This window comes from Ascaphus truei, chromosome 6 (assembly GCF_040206685.1).
Source record: "Ascaphus truei isolate aAscTru1 chromosome 6, aAscTru1.hap1, whole genome shotgun sequence".
Taxonomy (NCBI): Eukaryota; Metazoa; Chordata; class Amphibia; order Anura; family Ascaphidae; genus Ascaphus; species Ascaphus truei.
Genome location: NC_134488.1, coordinates 27,995,572 through 28,012,276, shown reverse-complemented (window position 1 = coordinate 28,012,276; position 16,705 = coordinate 27,995,572). Strand labels below are relative to the sequence as shown.

Sequence of the window (16,705 nt, the reverse complement as noted above, 5' to 3'; positions counted from 1 at the left end):
CACATCAGCACCAAACCCTCCCAAATCAGCACACCGATACAATCACCATAAGTACAGCCACAGCAGCACTACCACCGCACATGGGCCGCGTGGACCACTCCCCACCCAAATGCCACACCCACACCACAAACATCCCGGGCAACGCCGGGGCTCTCAGCTAGTCACAAATAATAGCAGAAGTACCATCAAACAAATGCGTAGCTTTTCTCAATCTTTTGGTATCATCTCCAACACATAAGTATTGTCCACAATGTCAAGTCCTGTATTTTCTTCCCCACTGGATTCCTCCATTGTGTGCAACAAGACAGGGGATATAAAAGTTTATCTAAGGGCAATCCTTCTTAGAGCATAAAAAATGGCAGATTTCCTTATAACAAAGTCATCCAAAATATATAAATATATTGAATAATGACACCATATACGGTTCTGTTGGTAAGGGAGCAACGTCACAGCAGATTCCCAGGGCTGGTAACACCATCCGGTTAGACTGCAGACTTTTGGGGCCGTCCCAGGCTCCGTTGGCAATGGAGCAGAGTCCCAGCAAATTCACAAGGCAGGTGTGCTGTATAATAGTCCAAGAAAGAGGTCCCGTAATAGTGGTGCCTATAATCACTCGCGCCTGGATCAATACGCTCCAGCGCTTCGTGTAGACTCCAATGTCTGTGCGTCTGACGTCACGACGCTCCCTGACGCGTTTCGTCAGTCACGGCTAACTTTCTCAAAGGGATATCATGAGAGGGGGAGGTCCGGTATTATATATACGCAACCTCATGATGGTAATTAAAAGAAGTAACCTCCCCTACTCAGCTGCAATCGTTTTTTGTGCTGCTACACACTTATACACACACATTTACATGTAATACAGATAATTAACCCTAAAAGGATTGGAGGAGATGGTTGGAGTAAAAACAAAATTTACACTCTGAATACCAGTCTAAATCCCAATTCATTTTAGATGAATGGCACATATTGTACAAAAATACTTATATATACCAGATCACTATATAAAAACCATAAATGTATACTATATGTATATTACCCATAGACTGGTATAACATTGTTCATAAGGACAGGAAAAAAACGAAAAAAATCCTAAAGGGATCAAACCAAAATAAAAGCATTCAGCCTGCATGTGGATCAAGACCTCGTTAGCCAATAGTATATAAGTGTATATATGGGATATGTTGTGATTACCCACAGGGTGCATCAGTTAATTAATACTTGAGCACACCTAGTATATAGAGAGGAATGACTCACATACAGGCTAATACTATATAAAATTACTGAAAAACAAGAGATCACATAACATCATATACAATATAGATAAAATGCAATAGTGTGTACATATACAAACACACACAGTCAAGTGCAAATATTACCCTTAGCGGGTGTATGGATAATTTAAAATTGAATATAGACAATATCTCATGTGATCCTAATAGGAAAAAACTGATCAGATTGGGGATATTTTGAAACATCAGTCTGGAGTCTGTATGCCACAAACAAGGCTAGGACCTGGGGAACTATTTTATTGTGAGAGCATATTTTAATTAATTGTATTGTTAAGTTATATGAAAAAAAGTGTATGTATATAAAATATATAAAGAGGTGTGTATATGAAAAAAAAAAAATATATATATAATGTATGTATAAAAGAAAACTTTACCCTTTATCTCATTCGCCAATATGGTTATTCATTTTAGAAAGTATTCACTTCATCCTTACGCACAATTATTTTTTATTTGAAGATGATTTTCACTTGCATATCTGTGGAACGGCCATGGGTACGAGATTCGCTCCCAGCTATGCCAACCTCTTTATGGGGCATTGGGAAGAGTCCCATGTGTGGCAGAACACCTTGCTTGGAGCGGGTCTCGTATACTATAGCCGTTTCATAGATGATATTATTATAATTTGGGATGGAGAGGAGTCGGATTTATTCGACATCCTGAGCTCTTTCAGCAACAACTCGTTTGGACTTAAATTCACTTTTGATATTAATAGCTTGTCCACTGTCTTTCTGGATCTGGCCCTGAGCATAGACACAGACTTGAATATTATTACCACCACACATTTCAAGTCTGTGTCTGTGAATAGCTACGTCCATGCGTCCAGCAACCATCACAAACACTGGCTCAACAATATTCCCTTGGGGCAGTTCCACAGAATACGGAGGAACTGCACAAGGGATGTTGACTTCGAAAACCAGTCGGTCACACTCGGGAAGAAGTTTCTTTCTAAGGGATATGATCCCGTCGTGGTTTCCGATTCTCTCAGCAAGGTGAGTTCCATTGCCAGAACCACTTTGCTTGAGAAATCAAAAAATAAACAACAAAAAGGAAAACGTTTAGGATATGACACCCCAGTAATGCATACAGGGACGGATAGGTCGACTGTGAGGTTTATTACCACCTATAACCAGTCATCCAAATCCATTAATAGAATTTTGAACGATCATTGGTCCGTTCTCAAGTGTGATCCCCATCTAGGACCTATCCTGCCGGATAGAGCTACTGTTACATACAGGAAGGCTAGAAGTATAAAAAGTATATTAGCTCCCACTAGGCTTAAGTCTTCCTCAATTTGTGATACTGCAAAAAATAAGGGACCATTGGGTAACCATCCCTGTGGCCGCAGTCGATGCATTACGTGCAGGCATCTTTTGAATAATACTCATGTCTGTTCTCAAAGTAGGGGCATCACCTATGCCATCAGTAGCTCTATCACTTGTCTCAGCACTTACGTTGTGTACCTTATACAGTGCGGGTGCAGTCTAAAATACGTTGGACGCACCACGAGAACATTGGGAACGCGCTTCCTGGAACACAGGAGAAATGTTATTAAGGGTCTCAATAACCATAGTGTCTCTCGACACTTTAAATTATTTCATCAACAAAATCCCAAGACTATGCAAATTATGGGAATAGAGACCATCTCTCCTTGTGTTCTAGGAGGCGACCGATTCAAGACACTCTGTAGGCGGGAAACCTTTTGGATTCACCAATTGGGCACCCTTAATCCTGGGGGACTTAACGAATGTTTGGATGTTAGTACTTTAGTCTAGTCACTCCGTGGATGTCTCTTCCTGTTCTTCTCTGCTTCTCAGTCCATCCTTTGTCTGGATCTCCTCCAGAGATTCACCTTTCCCCCGCCTTTCCCCCCCCTCCCCACCCCCTTCCCATCCTTTCCCCCTGTCTGAATAATGGATGTATTTATGAATATTTATATTTGCACATTTATGTGGTTTAATTAAAAATAAGAGTATCACAGGGTTTAATAGACGGTATTAGGCATTAATCCTCACATACACTATTATAATTATTGTACAGCCTTCATATAAATTAAAATTAACGTTCACTTGAATAGGCACTCACTTTAGTTTGGCCATTTAGGGCCTGGGTAGTAAATATTGGCGAATGAGATAAAGGGTAAAGTTTTCTTTTATACATACATTATATATATTTTTTTTTTTTTCATATACACACCTCTTTATATATTTTATATACATACACTTTTTTTCATATAACTTAACAATACAATTAATTAAAATATGCTCTCACAATAAAATAGTTCCCCAGGTCCTAGCCTTGTTTGTGGCATACAGACTCCAGACTGATGTTTCAAAATATCCCCAATCTGATCAGTTTTTTCCTATTAGGATCACATGAGATATTGTCTATATTCAATTTTAAATTATCCATACACCCGCTAAGGGTAATATTTGCACTTGACTGTGTGTGTTTGTATATGTACACACTATTGCATTTTATCTATATGTATATGATGTTATGTGATCTCTTGTTTTTCAGTAATTTTATATAGTATTAGCCTGTATGTGAGTCATTCCTCTCTATATACTAGGTGTGCTCAAGTATTAATTAACTGATGCACCCTGTGGGTAATCACAACATATCCCATATATACACTTATATACTATTGGCTAACGAGGTCTTGATCCACATGCAGGCTGAATGCTTTTATTTTGGTTTGATCCCTTTAGGATTTTTTTCGTTTTTTTCCTGTCCTTATGAACAATGTTATACCAGTCTATGGGTAATATACATATAGTATACATTTATGGTTTTTATATAGTGATCTGGTATATATAAGTATTTTTGTACAATATGTGCCATTCATCTAAAATGAATTGGGATTTAGACTGGTATTCAGAGTGTAAATTTTGTTTTTACATTTTGCTTTTACTCCAACTATCTCCTCCAATCCTTTTAGGGTTAATTATCTGTATTACATGTAAATGTGTGTGTATAAGTGTGTAGCAGCACAAAAAACGATTGCAGCTGAGTAGGGGAGGTTACTTCTTTTAATTACCATCATGAGGTTGCGTATATATAATACCGGACCTCCCCCTCTCATGAAATCCCTTTGAGAAAGTTAGCCGTGACTGACGAAACGCGTCAGGGAGCGTCGTGACGTCAGACGCACAGACATTGGAGTCTACACGAAGCGCTGGAGCGTATTGATCCAGGCGCGAGTGCTATAGGCACCACTATTACGGGACCTCTTTCTTGGACTATTGTACAGCACACCTGCCTTGTGAATTTGCTGGGACTGTGCTCCATTGCCAACGGAGCCTGGGACTGCCCCAAGAGTCTACAGAAAAACCGGATGGTGGTGATTATATATATCACATATGCTTGATTTTATTGCATTTTTGTAAGTGCGTTTTTTACCCCCCTCTCTCCCCCTTCCCCCTCATTAAAACTTTTATACGCTATGGGCGTGCGCTCTCTCCTCTTTTTTCCTTTTTAGATATCTTGTGGACGTGGTTGGTCCATATTGAGAGCTGCCGCAGACCCTGCATACCAGCACCTATACCATTCATTGGACTATTTGAGGACTGGTTTATCCTTTTTTTGCATTTTTTTTTTTATATAATATTGTTCATGTTTTTGTGGGCCTTATATTATTATAGGTCCACAATACTACATATGTGTATATATTGCTTATATAATTAAGGTATTTATCTATATTTACATCATATTGTCATAGCATATATATATATATTCATTGTATATGTTCCTTAGAGGCGCAGCTTTTTTCTTTGTTGTTTGTTACATACATATATATATATATATATATATATATATATACATATACATATACATATATACACACACACACACTATGTGGAAATATCACGGAGAATGTCTAGATGCCTGCACTATGGACCATAGCGGAATAGGGTACTTATTAGTATCCGTAATGTAGATGCCATACAGTATGCCCATATAATGCTGCATTATACAGTTAGTATACAAGAAAACTGGGGCGCTCCTAACAATTTATAACAATGATACCCAAAACCTTGTGGGAGTCTAAAATGGACGTCTGTAGGCGGCAATGGTACACATAAAATAATAATAATGCAATACTAGCCGCAGGTCTTTGCTGCTGCTCAGCCGGCAACGGATCTCCCAGGATCCTCACACTGTAGGAAAACACAACGGGGCGAGCGCAAACCAGAAGAAAACAAAATACAAAATTAGTGGCCAATACACTAGATAGGAAAAGGTGGAAAGAAGGGTAGCAGGATAAATGGAAACATAACAAAATCACTCACACGGCCATGTGTGAGTGTAAACACATCACAATAATGGTGGCTTTAGCCTGTGGCTTGCTTCATGAATCACTGGTGCTATAGGTGATCTCGGGGAAAACAGCAGTGGGTGTATGTCACTGATCAGTGACAATGTGGAGAGATATAAATGAAAATCACTCACATGGCCATATGTGAGTGTGGACACTCAGAGAAAATCCAAGCCTCGCTTATAGAACGCAGTCCTCCTTGGTTAATCATAGGCGAAATGAGCCAAGTATAAAAACCAAAACTTTAATAAAAAAACAAGTAAAATGTCCAATTTCAAAAGTGACTGCCGTGTGATATAGCATCATGTGAGCTGGTACAGCCGATGAGGGCAAACCAACTTCAAGAAGCATCCACCACACGCCTGCAACACAATGAGCACATCTCCTGCGCTGCAGCAGTGCGGCCCAGATGGAGCTCGCACTCTGTGTATAAGCTCGGTCTTAGGGCTCGTTAGGCAGAGTCCCCGGTAGTCCCGGCAGTGCACGTGCCCCACAGCACAGCCCTCTATAAGGGCAGGCCCTAGTGGCTGCGCAAACCGCTGACATCACGTGGCGGGACGCGGACAATGGGAGATATGCCCCCGACTCTCCTGCGCTCAGACTGATCGCAGCTGCCGGGCCATAGCCTTAGATTGCAGCAGAATATCAAGGCTCAGACGGCAGATCATGTCCTCTATATGTCTCCGGGACACGGACATTAGGGTTGCCTATGTAACCCACACCTGAGAATTTGTATGTCTTGGGAGAACGTTTTTAAAGACGTTGTATGTCTTGGGAGAACGTCATCAAAGTGTAGTGATGACAGCAAAATGTATAAAAGGGGTTACACCTGGGCAATTAAGGTCTTCTCCCCCTCTAACTCACATTTAACTTAAACTAGTTTTTTTTTTTTAAAGATTATTTGTAAACACGTGGAGCTCTGACTTCAGTGTTCAATTGCCTCTGGCTGCTCTCCCTTGTGTGCAGGCAGTCCCGTCTCCTACAGTACTAATGACAGGGTGTGACTGTGAACAATATGACAGACACTACCCCATTAATGCTGCCTGAATTTACTCACCCGTCAGTGGTGGCTTCAAAGTAATAGTTACAACACTAGAGAGCTGACTAGCTGTATCACCCACAGTATTGATATGGTGGGAGTCTCCTTCTGAGTTAGGCTGCTTCCAGGGTTGCAGCAGCCGTGCGGAGGCGCGCTGAGGGAAAGCGGGTGCTTTCCCTGGCTCTGGTTCGCACGCCATCCGGGGGCGGGCCAGTGATGTCACGGAGCTGATTCGCCCTCATTGGGCAAACCGCTCTTGTGACCGGCCCTGCGCTCCCGTGAGTGCTTGAAGTTAAAAAAAATTCTAAGACCTACGCTTCCGGAAGCGTGCACGAGCCCGCTAAAGCCGCTCTCATTGCGGCTGCAGAGGCTCACTGGTAAGCGAGCGTGTGGCTCAGCACTGACCCTGGACTCAGCCTTAGGGTGGGGGAGGCAGATAACTTTGTCAGGGAGCCCCAGAACTCCTTGTCTTATCAGTTTCTGTTCATGGCACTAAGTGTGTGTGAATGTGTGGGAATTGAGAGAAAGGGAGAAAGAGCAACAGTACTGGCATTGTTCCTACAATCCTGGACAGTTTGCAGGCAAGTGAACACCACGGAAATACAGGCCCAAGTTATAAACGTGCATTCAGTTTTATGCCATGTGTAATTCAGGAGGGTGTTGTAGGTAGTAAAATTGCTTCAGACAAACAACTAAAGATGCTTTTAATGTTCCAGAAGCTCTAAAGCAGCTGCACTCTTTAGCAGGGGGTACAGCGGCCACAAGCCCCTCAGGTTGGTATCCCTACATTTATGTTCAGCTGGATCATTGGTTAGATGGAGTGAGGCAGTTTGCATTGACCTGGAGCTAGCTAGAATCTGTCCTGAGAGACAGAACCTCCCTTCACAGGCATGCATCAAATTATGCAGGAACCGGGGCAAACAGGACAAGGGTGGAGAATGCAGTCACTATATAACTGAACACAAACGGTAAAAGCAGCAAAGTGCACCTTTAGGGTGTTGTCACCAATAATACAGAAACATTATAAATATAAAATACTTTATTTAAATAGACAGGTCTTGCAGACCAATTATACAAATGCAGCTTGAAACGCCTCCGGTACTGAAAGACAAAAGAGAAACATGTCAATGTTGATATGAGACCGTTGTAAGAGCTATAGGGGGAAACTTGTCCCATATTTCATCCAAACAGTCCACAATAATAGAAAGGCTCATCCCAGACCAGCTATACTGCCTTAATCTGGTGGTATCTGCAGGAAGTTTCTTTATTACAGGTGCAAGGATTCCCTTCTGGAAGTGGCGAGTGGGTCATTTAAAATGTGACTTCCAGGAGCCCATTTGTGATAACGGCCAGGTCACATGGGTTTGGCTTGAGGGTTACAGGTTCAAGGACCATTTAACCTTTCACCTGTTGATAGACCACTCTGGCAGAGATTGGCATTTACCCAGTTTAATGGTCATAGGTTTAGGATACTAGCAATCTTTGAGGTTCAGAGTAATGTTTTTATCTTTTGCTATGCCAGTCAAATGATTGTCACTGCAGTGAAAAGCCTTCAGATGTAGAAGATGGTCACAGCAGTTTGCAAATGCATTTGTTATTCATAAATGCCCGCTGTAAAGACAGCACCCTGCGGTTTAAGAACCCAACTCTAGTGTTAATGGATGTTGGCTTGAGATCCCACTTAAAAGTGCAGAGATGAGGGTGACAGGCAAGGAATGGCTCATGCTATGATGGGTGAATGTTGGAAGCATTGGGTCACACCCATCAGCAGGATCAGGCAGGCTGTAAATCAGAGTGGAATTTTATCGTCAGTTTTCGCATCTGACGGCACTTCCTAGGTCTCATCATGTTACAGTCTTGAGTAAAGTAGGTGTGCAATACGACATGGGTGGAGAAGGGGTACAATATTCAACTCACCATCTCCAGAGTGCCAATCAGCAACGTTCATTTTACTTGTGACCCTGCAAGAAACATACTAAAATCAAAAGGAGATCAGCACTACATGCTTTGCATGACTCTACCAGGAAGTTATAGGTTCTAAAACTAGGATGTCTTCAGAAAAACCCTTCTCAACAAAAGCATTCTGCCGGTAATTCCAGCTATATTCAGTTTTAATTCATCATAGACATCCTCCATCACAGACTTAACTGCAGCAGATCAGTGAACACTAGACAGTGTTGTAAATGTAAATTGTATGTCACCAATGTAGTCTAAACTAAAGGCAGGACCATGCCTACTGTACAAGTATAGGACATGCCATCTGTACAAGATTGCGTTATGCACCACAAGTGATAAAGAGTCATGATACTTTTAAATCTAGTACAGCCTTTCCCCATTGTCTCGTGCCCTCCCCCTCTTCCTTAATGGACCTGTTTCAAGCCACTCACCTGGAGGCTCTGAAGAGCTGCCTTCCATGTGCTGCCTGCAAGAAAAAGGAGGGCTTTAGAGCATGGCATAGTATCAACGCTGTAGATCTCTCGCCAAAGGGTTAAGCTGGACTCAGTCCCATATCCGCAAGAGTCATCCAGCAGTCTCCTGATAAAGAGTCATCATAGTCCAGCCAAACAGAACATTAAGACAATCCTCTTGATCTACCAGCCCCAAAAGGAGGTCACCGTAAACACCCAAAGCCGTTGCAGTCAACCACATCCAAATTAAAATAAGCCAAGCATTGCTCATCTATACCTGAAGCCAGATCTGCGCTGCGACTATTGCAGTAGAAATAAGATTGCAGAAGGAAGCAGGAAGATTAAGTTCCATTTTAGTCAGTACAGTGCAATGAAAGCCCTTAAACACACCTATCCAAAACTTATCAATTAGGCAAGTTGAATCCCCATGCAATGGCAGACCTCACATAAGGACATATACGACCGCTCTGAGACATTCCAATGCTCATACAGCCACACAGGACTAAGTGTTTGATACCCTCATCTATTACAGCAAAATACCAACAGGGCAAGGAGAGCCTCAGAGGTATCTATGCTTGTCTTTTCTATGGAAATCCTTGTTCAGGTGGTCCTCAGATCCTCCCAATAACACACAATGTTTAGGGAACAAAAGATTAGACGAAATACTTTTGCAATATAGCAGGGGGATCAGCCAGGGGAGGTTTAGAGTGAATAATGCGCATGCGTGTGAATAAATGCACTTGTATCCACTATTGAACACATCTCATACATCTTAAAGGAACAGAAACCCCTCGTTGTGTATGTACTTACACATGCCCGTGTGAGTATTGTGCCATTAGCATTATTCCCTCTAAACCTCCCCTGGCTGATCGCCCTGCTATATTGTGAAAGTATTTCGTCTAATGCTCCCTACACATTGTGTATGTTACTGGGAGGATCCGAGGACCATCTGGACAAGGATTTCCACAGAAAAGTCAAAAGCAAAGATACCTCTGTTGTGTATTTACTTACACATGGCCGTGTGAGTAGTAAGATTATATATTTGTGCTATTTTCCCTACCCCCACTGGTCAAGATTGCATATATATTCATATTTATTATTATTATTAACCATCTAATCCCTTGCTCCCCCTTAGGTGTTTTTTCTGTATGTACTAAGGGTCTGGATAGATCCTATAGGGGTTGCAGCAGACTGGGATCTACATTCTAGTCCTCATTCTCCCTTGTGTAAGGGGAGGGCAGCTACATTCGTAGTTACAGTAATAGTGTTATTATCTTTTCTTTCTGATTTAGTCCTTTATACGAGTTAGCACCAGAGTTCTTTTTGTTTTACAAGTAGAGTCAGTCTGGTCTCCCTCCTATTTTGAAAACGAGATCGTTAACTAGATATGATGGGAAAGGAATCATGAGGGATCAAGGGAATTCACAGCACAAAATTACCTTCAACGCAGCAGGAGGATACTGCTGGTACTTCACAAGACACGATGACATCACAGGACCTGTTAAAAGAAGTCACTATGAAACACTGAAAAAGCCTAAATGTAGATTTAAAAAGGGATTTAAGCTAGATGTAACAATTAGGTTAATATAAACCATGCAGAATAGTGCAACACTCCTCTGGCAGTGCAGAGGTTAAATGCAGGGTCTTGTAGGAGGGTTGAGTGACAGATGCGGGAACCTGAAAGTAGACCCGCCCTGTCAAAGCCCCTCGGATTTTCTCTTGCATGATGTTGGAGATTCTGCGGCTATGGGGTGAGCTGCAGCCCTCGGTTTCCATGCGGGGAGTGGGCACAGGATTACAGCGCTGACCCCATAGAAATCAGGGTGAGGACAAGATGTACAGTTACTAACAGATCCTAGTCTGTTGGACCCATTGGTGTCTATACTGCATGGCATTTTTTGTACATGCCCATACAATATTGTTCCAATAGAGCAATTGCAAAACTACAATGTCAAGTAGAATTTGGTGCAGGGGTTAGAAAGGATGAATAGAAACAAACTAACAAAGGGTCCTTCCAGTGTATAAGCACTTGTAAGGTTACATTACCCAGCTAATAGTGCAGCTAGAGCAGTTCTGGCCCCAAGACCAATGGTCTTAATTACAACCAGTGAAGCTCATTGATTTGTCGTAATGTTATTGACCAGCCCACTTCTACTAAAGAAAGTAGTGTGCATTGGATGTCTGCAACTCTGTCCATAAACCAGTTTGCTAGACTGCCTTGCCACTCAGTCTTTATAACAATGTTGGAAGCCTACAGAATAAACTATATTTTTTTCATAGCACATACCTTTAATGTCTTGGATGGGATCCATACATTCTCACCTAGAAGAGATCACAACAAGGTTATTGTAGAAGGGATAACAAAAAGATGCAATCCCATTTAGCGGGCAAAAAAAAAAAAAAAAAGTGTAAAGAAGGTAATGGTATTGGCTTCCTTAAACAAAATGTACACCTGCTAAAAGCAAAGATTCTGCTTCTCTGGAAATTGCCAGCTGCATTTGACTGTCAATCAAGTGTTTTCTTCACCCATATCATTGACCAAGAAAGACCGGGGGAGAGGGCTCATAAAGTGACAAGAGAACAGCTAGAGGAAGTTAAATCCCCCCCCGATGCCTCATCTCACAGCTTGGGAAGGGTTTCATTTCCTGTGGAAACTCCCTTATAGATAAGCGAATAATGCTATAGAGAAAAACACATCCACCAGATGTGACACCAAACGGGTATCTGCCATTAACCACGTCACTTTGGTCCTAGGAGGACCTCGTTGAGTTGGTTGCAATACTCAAGTTAACATGTCATTTCCTGAAATGTTGCTGATCAAGTACCAGTTATAACATGAGTAGCGACCGTCGAGGAAATAATACTCTTGGCTCAGCACTATCCACAACAGCTACAAGGTTGGGCTGTCATGGCTTGGATTAGAGCCATATGAAGTTACACAGAGTGAAATAGCCAATATGCATTAGTCTACCCCAGCCTGGTCTCTCACAGATCCCCAAACAGGTCATTCTACCCATTGTCACATCGGTGCTTGAGCTACAGACTAGGATTCTGGTAATGACATCCTACCAACTTTATCACATGGACACTATATCTTTTGTCTGCTGCATTAGGCCGAGTCCATAGAAGGAGTCAGCGCTGAGCCGCACGGACGCTGCCCGATGAGCCCTGTCATCCTCAATGAGGATGTCTTGAGGGTGCTCCCGCGAGAATCCGCAGGAATTTTCAGCCAACAGCAGAACCTGTTTCTGAGCGTGCTGTCAGCTGAAAACCACCAGAGCGAAGCAGTGTCACTTTGCGGGCTGTTGGCCCAGTGATGTCAGTGCCCCGCCTCCCGATGGCACATGCTGGCTCGTCTGCTAGTTTATGCAATCGCTCCTGATTTTGCAGACTAGCCTCACGCAGAGGAGCGCGGCCCCCCCCTTAAGCAGCGCATAGGGCCGGCGAAGCTGTCAAAATCTGATTTTTCAAGGGCTGCCGCGTCACGGCTCTTGAACAAATCAAGTTGCCAGAATCCCGCCGAAACATAACCTTCGCCGGTGGCGACGGCACCCGCCGTGTCGCCAACGACGGCACTATAGGCACAGCCTTAGGCTGAGCCCATAGTGACTTCAGCCGTGCAAAGGCGGAGGAAAAGCGGTTGCTTTCCCTGGCCTTAGTCCGCACGCCGTCCATGGGCGTGTCTGGGGGCGGGCCAGTGACGTCATTGGACGAACCTCTCACGTGACCGGCCCTAAGCGCGCAAATTTAAATCTTACTTTCTCCTCCGCACGCAGAAGCGAGCCCCTGCTAAAGCCGCTCATTGCAGCTGCGGGGGCTCACTGGTAAATGTGAGCGCGGCTCAGTGCTGACCATGCCCTCAGCCTAAGGCCCCTTGGCGAGGTGACATACATATGCGTGTCCCCGCACACGCGATGCGCATACGTAAATAAAAATGTTATACTTTCCCGCTTGCTCAATATTCGGCAATGCCGCCCCCTCCCCCCCGCGCAGACACAAGACACCCGCCATGAATGCTTTGAGCGCCAGCAGGGCCCCAGCCTTAGGCTGTGTCCCCACTGGCAACTGCAGCGGGGACAAGAGCCACCCCCTCAAGGGGGCCCACCGAGCGGTGCGTTTTTCAAGACTCACATTAAAATTGTGATTACACCTAGTGACTGTGCTAAGCCACACCCCCAGCGGTTCAGCCAATGAGGGTGAACCTGCTGGGTGACATCATGGCCGTGACCAGTCACTCCCCCCCCCCCCCCCAGCTCACGGCAGAGCGGGGAATTCGGCTGATGCGCTGCCAGCCTCGTGTGCAGCGCAGTCACTGGGGCCGAAGCCTTAAACTGCTTGGGAGCCAGCTATATTTAATGCACAAACCCACAGTATAATGCAGGTGCAACTTCATACTCCGTGATTAATAGCCAGTGGTCAATGTACAATGTACAATGGCAGCACTCAGACAAGTAACATGTTACCATCTATATCTAAAATGCCATGTCGGGAAGCCTCGCCATCTACTGGTAAATTGGCCCCAATATGTAATACAGTGAAGACTTCAGTAACCTGGGCGCATTACTTTAACCCCGAGGAGACCAACTCCAGTCCTCAAGGGCCACCAACAGGTCAGGTAATCAGGATATATACCCGCTTCAGCACAGGTGGCTCAATTGTTGACCGAGCCAGCTGTGCTGAAGCAGGGATATACAGACTACCTGACCCGTTTGTGGCCCTTGAGGATTGGAGTTGGTCACTCCGGCTTTAAGATTGTTAGAAAAATAAAATTAAGGATTTTTCTCAAGAAGCAGCCACGTGACAAAGACAAATTAAAACTGTGCTGGGTTTAGGGGAATCAGGGCCCAGTGACGCTTATAGTCCAGAAGAAAGGCCACCATTAAGGTTTGTGTATTACTGAGCACACAGCTCCTGGCAATCCCGCCCCAGCTAAGGACATGGCATCTACACTGCAAAGGGGGTCTGCTATGGGAATCAGATACTTACATGTTCCACGCTGCAGCATTCAACTGGGTCTGCAAAGCAAAGACATTAGATATGATACCGCAGATATTTCTAGCTACCAGCACAAATATAACCCGCCTGGGGGCCACGGGCTCATCTCTGGCACTCATGGGGTTAAACAGTCACATTGAACTCTGCGGCCAACAACAAGTATTTGGATTTTAATTAATGGACCAAATATTCCACCCTTTACCCCCCAAATAAACGGCAAAATATCACCGGGAAAACAGATTGTGTGAGGCGGTGTTATGCCTGCAGCCAAGAAGACACCAATCCACCCCCCCCCCCCCCCCCCCAAAAAAAGTGTGCCACCCAGCTAACCACTTAGTTGTTTTGAAATACCCCCTGGGGTGACATGCCCCTGCCCCAAAAGTGTAGGCATCGAAGATGCATCCATGGACTGGTTTCCTACTAAGCAGGTACCCATAGGGTTAAGTGCCCCCTCCCCCCCTGCAGGCTTCCATATAGACAGCAAAGCTCCTCCATGCATCTCTATACACAAAAGCGACCAGGACATGTACTATATCTACACACACACACTATAGGGAGTGTATGGGAGATCAGGGTATTTACATGGGGACGATCACGTGCTCCATAACCCCGGAGTAGCGCTGTATTTCCTCTCTATGTTGCTGATCACCGGCACAAAACAGCCCGAGCAGCGACCGTCGGAGGAAAGCCTTAATCTGGGCCTCTGTTTGACCGAGTTAGTTACACAAAATCTACTAACACGGCTTCGATCAGGGCCTGAGACACGGGGGGGTAAGGGAGAAAGTCATAACCGGAAAATACTACATAAATATAAACAAATAATCACCGAATAACGTCTATGGAGGAGCCTCGCAGCGGCTGCCTGGGTCTCCGGCAGCGGGGAGGCATCGCTGAGGGCGGATGGAGACGGATTGAGCCGCGCCCGGTGTCTTCTCCCCGAAAAGCTACCATTGCTGTGCAAAGGGATTGGGAAAGAGACCGAACAAACTGCCTGCAGCTACCTTTATACCGAACACCTCCCAATAGCCCCCGCGCTGATTGGCCTGACAGTGCTTGGTGACCCAAGGCATGCTGGGAGTTGTAGTCCACTTCAACGTGTGCAAAGCCTAATTATTTAAAAACGCGGTTTTTTTTGGTTAGTATGCCATAATATGAAATATGTAATGTTCTGTATACTGACTGCAACCATTATTGCTGTGATGTCAAACTACAGTAACAGCTGCATTGATATGATGGGATAGAACAAAATGGCTACCATCTCTTTGGAAGCAATGCATATGCTGAGAGTTCTAATAAAGGCTATTTAAAAAAAATATAAACTGGGCTCCAAATTGTGCGTTGCTGGCCCCTCGAGCAGCACAAGAGTATTTTGATTTGCCAAGTATTTCTCAAACGGGAAGCATTGTACATTTTAACCCCTTATTTTCCAGGAGGTCTCAATAAAATACAGCAAAGATCGCAATATAAAAATACATAGCACATGGTGCATTTAAAAAGTACAGTACAGGCAGTCCTTGGTTATCCGACACAATGCGTTACTCAAAATGGCGTTGGATAGCGAAACGTTGTAAAGCATTTTCCCATTTTCCCATAGGAACACTGTTTAAATGAAAGGTTCCGTTCCTGAAGGCATTTTTAACACTAAAATACACCAAATATTTTACGCAGGCAATAAGATATAAGCAGCACACACACAAATTATATAGTGTCTATACTGTATTATATATAATATATTATACACAAACAACTTTGCAAAGTGTCGTAAGAGCGTTGGATAAGCCGTTTTGGCGTTGTAAAAATGAATATAGGTATGCATTGCATAGCGTTGGATAAGCCATTCGTTGTAAAGCGAGTGCTGCCTGTATGTGGGATTATATCAGTGTCTGACTCTAAACCTGTTAAGGAGGAGAGTGAAGTTCTTTGCTCTGCGTTCGTACACTATGTACAGGCATACCCCGTTTTACATACACCCGTTTTACGTACACTCGCAAGTACGTACACTTTTTTTAAACTGCACCATACCCCTGTGTACGTACTCAGTGCTTCGCGAGTACGGACACCAGGGGGCGGGGCGCTTGCGGCGGCGTGCGCACCTCTGCATTAACTCACCTCCTTGAAGCTCCTTCAGTCTTCTCTTAGGCTAAGGCCCCGCTCCCAGAGTCAGCGCACCTGCGCTGCTGACAGGCGGTGCGCTGAGATACACAGACCGCGATCTGCGGTCTGTAGGGAGCGGGAGCCGGAGCGGGAGGTGGGCGGGAGGTGGGAGGTTTGATCGGGAGGTGGGAGGTTTGATCGGGAGGTGGGCGGTTTGACAGGGAGGGGGGGCGCGGTTTGACAGGGAGGGGGGGCGTGGCTTGAGCGGAGGGACCCGCTACTCTCCCCCCCCCTCCCTCCACGGACTCGGGCTGGAGCTGGAAGGTAAGTTTAAACACACACACGCAGGCACTCATTCATACACGCGCACACACACACACAGGCAGGCACTCACGCACTCATACACACACACACGCGCGCACACACAGGCAGGCACTCACGCACTCATACACACACACACACACAGACAGAGGCAGGCACTCGGGCACACACACACACAGACAGGCACTCACGCACTCAGACACATACACACACAGACAGGCACGCACTCAGACACACACAC

General features: G+C 44.5%; 2 long non-coding RNA genes and 6 other non-coding genes across 10 annotated transcripts in view; 1 reads left to right on the top strand and 7 right to left on the bottom strand.

Moving 5' to 3' along the window:
- LOC142496802 (uncharacterized) overlaps positions 1–16,705 on the top strand; it is an 80,516-nt gene that overhangs the window by 49,782 nt on the left and 14,029 nt on the right. For 2 of the 3 annotated variants that reach the window (XR_012802110.1, XR_012802113.1), the window contains exon 4: positions 4,771–4,885. The exons of the other annotated variant lie outside the window; for it this stretch is intronic. This is a non-coding gene — a long non-coding RNA (uncharacterized LOC142496802). Of the gene's footprint in view, positions 1–4,770; positions 4,886–16,705 lie in introns of those variants that run through there. 3 annotated transcript variants of the gene reach the window in all.
- On the bottom strand, positions 7,668–15,042 carry LOC142496800 (uncharacterized). The gene is made up of 7 exons (XR_012802109.1): positions 14,876–15,042; positions 14,041–14,069; positions 11,342–11,376; positions 10,494–10,552; positions 9,034–9,068; positions 8,564–8,607; positions 7,668–7,747 (listed from the first exon to the last, which is right to left on the bottom strand). It is a non-coding gene; the product is annotated as an uncharacterized LOC142496800 (long non-coding RNA).
- Positions 8,434–8,498, bottom strand: LOC142498251 (small nucleolar RNA SNORD49). Its single transcript, XR_012802423.1, has one exon. It is a non-coding gene; the product is annotated as a small nucleolar RNA SNORD49 (small nucleolar RNA).
- LOC142498207 (small nucleolar RNA SNORD65) lies at positions 8,699–8,771 on the bottom strand. The gene has a single exon (XR_012802390.1). It is a non-coding gene; the product is annotated as a small nucleolar RNA SNORD65 (small nucleolar RNA).
- Positions 9,138–9,207, bottom strand: LOC142498210 (small nucleolar RNA SNORD99). The gene has a single exon (XR_012802393.1). It is a non-coding gene; the product is annotated as a small nucleolar RNA SNORD99 (small nucleolar RNA).
- On the bottom strand, positions 10,698–10,834 carry LOC142498201 (small nucleolar RNA SNORA44). Its single transcript, XR_012802385.1, has one exon. It is a non-coding gene; the product is annotated as a small nucleolar RNA SNORA44 (small nucleolar RNA).
- Positions 11,845–11,983, bottom strand: LOC142498241 (small nucleolar RNA SNORA16B/SNORA16A family). Its single transcript, XR_012802414.1, has one exon. It is a non-coding gene; the product is annotated as a small nucleolar RNA SNORA16B/SNORA16A family (small nucleolar RNA).
- On the bottom strand, positions 14,668–14,809 carry LOC142498240 (small nucleolar RNA SNORA16B/SNORA16A family). The gene has a single exon (XR_012802413.1). It is a non-coding gene; the product is annotated as a small nucleolar RNA SNORA16B/SNORA16A family (small nucleolar RNA).